Genomic DNA, 3739 nt, shown 5'->3' on the forward strand with positions numbered 1-3739 from the left:
TCCGACACTGCAAAAAACAAAAAGCAGTTAGGAAAAGATGATAGGAAAAAAAGCAGTTAGAAAAAAAAAGGCCAAAAGAACCCTGCGCACCTGTAGGGTCGACAACAGGCCGATAGCTGCCAAACCCATCACCTGAACCCAAGGGAAATCCATCCAAGAGGTCAGGCAGATGGGAAGGAGGCAGAGGTTGGCGAGAAGCCCCAAGCATACCTGAAGGATCGCCCGTAGCTGCCGACGTCGGAGGAGGCATGGAGGCCGCCGCGGTAGAAACCAACGGAGGTGAACTCACCGGAGGTGAACTCACAACCGTGGTCGCCGCTGCGGAAGTACCCGCAGAAATAGTCACCACCGGCTCAGTGAAAGATTCAGTAAATATGGCACTGACAGCCGGCGGAGATGTCATCACAGTTGGAACAGTTGGCTCAACTAGGTGAGCAACTGAACCAACAACTGAAGCAGGCGCAGCCGCCTGGGTCATCGCCTCAGGAAGGTTGACCAAGCCTACCGTCATGGGTCCGGAGGTGCTCCTCCCCGCTCCACCCTGGAATGCGGTAGCATCCACGCCTGCACAAAGAAGTAAGTATATTGGCGGAAAGATATGAGGTTAAAAAGTAAAGGAAGTTTGTATTACGGGTTTTCTTGAGCCTAAAAGTGCGAACAGGCAGGGACGAACCCGATGGAGCCGGCCTCTTCACGCCGCTCACCGTAGTTGTCCTGGGCTGCTCGGAGGTGACGGTCGTCTCAGCCTCCGGAGCAGTGGTCTTATCACCACCAGGGTTCCCCGCCACCTCCTCGCTTTCGGTCTCTGAATCAGACCGATGCTCCGGATCGGCAGTGGAGGCAACCTTCGCCTTCCCCTTCCCGCCGGCAGCCTTCTTTTTCCGCACCAACGGAGGACCATCTGCGGATTCCTCATCAGAAGATGACAAGATTAGAGGAATTCCAGCAGAGGTTTCAGCATTGAGAGGTCGAGGGTTGAATAACGCCTTACCTGGCCGCGTGGCGCTCAGAATAGGGTGGCCTGGCGGGTAGACCTCCACAAACCGATCCCTCGTTTGCTCCAAGATGGGCAACTCGTTCTCATCGAGAGCACGAGTACCCATCCGAGCGGGACCATCACTCTCCCGCGGCTGCAGGAGAGACCGCAAGTCGTTCCCCTCTGAAATAAAAGAAAAACAGTTAGAAGACAAACCTATATAAACAAAGAAGACAGAGCATACCGTAAGAGACAGAGTTCAAACCGTATTCGAGGACGATGGGAACCTATGACGCCTCCTTCCACACCCGGCTCATCCCAAGCATCACCATCCCAGACTCCGCAAAGCGGTACACCGGAGTCTGGATCCGAGAGATCTTGGCGAACCATTCCGCCTCCTGGTAGTTTGGGGCGTGAAGGGCGGGGAGTGCTCTCCCATTCTTAAACGTCATCGCTATCGGGACGACGCGAGTGGAGATATAAAAAAACTCCCTCTTCCACGACCGAAGACTGCGCTCGGTTGCGCAGATCTTCAGACCCTTGATCCGATTGACCAAGGTATACCACCCCTGGATGCACCTCCAAGAATAGAAGGTCATTAGGCGGTCAACATGGGGCTCCACGCCCAGAATGAGGCACACCCACTCAAAGTGGCGGATCTTGGCGATCGCCATCGGGTGTACCTCCGTCAGATGCACACCGTGCCTCTCCAAGACACGGTATACAAACTTCGTCAATGGGAACCTGAGATTCCCATAAACGAAGAATGCAGCATACACCCCTATTTTGCCTTTGGGGGCATCGTACACCGTCTGGTGTGACTCCGGAAACTCAGGCTCGAACGGCTCGAGCATGAACTTCCGGACGATGTACTGAAAAAGCTCAGTGGGAAGAGCACACTGGCATTCGCCAGCAGTGCTCTTATCGTCTTTATCAGACGTAGACGTCGGGATCTCGACGTGCACGTCAGATTCCTCGGCAGCAGCTTCAAAATCGTGAGTAGAAGACATGTTTGGATGTACAGAAAAACGATTTCAGAAGAATGCTAGACGGAATAGTGAATATTCGCCGGAAATCGTTTAGAAGATGAAGAGAGAAGTGAAAGTGTGGATTGCAAAGGACCCTCTCCCCCTTTATATACTCATCGCAATTAATGCGATGAATTTAATGCGGAAGAGAGAGAAATCGCAGGTGCAATGAAACTATGACACGTGGCAAAGAGCAAGCTGGCAACAGCTGTTGAAAGGACGCGTGCCATTAATTTCGCGGCCACGCGCCCGAAAAATCGCGCCCACGCGCCTGAAAAAGCGCCTGGAATGACCATATACTGTCACGTCGCCATAACTTCCTGCACGTCCTGACACTGTCAGAAGAAACCGTCGGACGACGTTTCAACAGTTTGGACTGTTCTTATCCTTTCACCAACTCTTCGAATTTCAAAATTTCAAAAAGATTCAAAAGTAAGCGGGAATATACCCCTTACCTTGGCAACCAAGTAACTATAAGACAGGTGCGAGTACAGTGTTAAGGCAAAACCCTTCACATACTTAGCACCTGCAGGTAATTGAAGCCAATAATACCTCGGCAACCAAGTAACCATAAGACGGGTGCGGGTACAGTGTCAAGGCAAAACCCTTCACATACTGAGCACCCGCAGGGAATTGACGCCAGGAATACCTTGGAAGTAAAGTAACCGTAAGACGAGTGCGGGTACAGTGTCAAGGCAAAACCCTTCACATACCTAGCGCTCCGCAGGGAATTGAAACCAAGGATCTTCTGGGCCATGCTTGCGGAAACGGGAATAACATCCCCGCATAGCGGGAACGTCGAGAACTACATTGTTTGAAGCTCCAAGATGGAATTGGTGGTTTTAACATAATTGATCACTATGTTCAAAACTACCAAAACCTCATGGAGAATCTACACAAGTGGGACTCAACGCTCCTGACTTGCGAGGAGGTTACAAACCTACCCGCATCATACCCAAAGATCAAGCAGGAAAGTCGGGAATTTCTGCAAGTGACATTAGGACTTCCGCGGGAAGAATCCCCATGGAAAACCTTAAAACTAAACCCTTTTCAAAAACCCTTTGCTTAAGTCCAAAAGTTCACCTCACTTATTAAACATTCATGAGAAGAACATTGGACTGGGGGGACTTGAAGAGGTAGGTCCCAGCAGAGCCCAGTTGGACCCGCAGGACTCACCTTGAAGAGAGACGTCTGCGCAGAAACCAACTGGATCCGCAGGACCCACCATGCTCAGAGACGTGACGTCCTTACGCGCAGTACGCAAGCTGTTCCCGCAGGAAATGCCTCCCAATGGTGAAGTACTCCGCCTGTTCCCGCAGCTGCGGATACAAGCCATCAGGGAAGGCCACCCGCGCAGCAAGGCTACACGCACAAGGCACTTAGCTCTCAAAATAATTAAGTAATGTCACCTGAAGAAGGAATGAGCAAAGCCGGGAACAATTCCGCACAAAGGCGGGAGGGGGAATACTCCCGCCCAAATGAGCATGTCCGTACGATACTGGAGGATCTTTTGTACTGTACCTGACGAGGTATGGGCAAAAGATCTGACCAGAGATACGACAGCTCATTGACAACAGTATGGCGAGCAGCATGCTCTTGTACTGTATGTCACTATTAGCCGCTGCCTACTCACCAACTCCTGTCATACCACGTGCATAGCCTGCAGTTGGTGGAAAAGGAATAGTACACAGCAGGCCTGGTCACTGTCAGCCGCTGCCTACCCACCAACTGCCAG

Source organism: Bidens hawaiensis, unplaced genomic scaffold, assembly GCF_021521415.1.
Source record: "Bidens hawaiensis isolate Kalapana, Puna unplaced genomic scaffold, B.hawaiensis_p1.1 tig00027091_1, whole genome shotgun sequence".
Classification (NCBI taxonomy): domain Eukaryota; kingdom Viridiplantae; phylum Streptophyta; class Magnoliopsida; order Asterales; family Asteraceae; genus Bidens; species Bidens hawaiensis.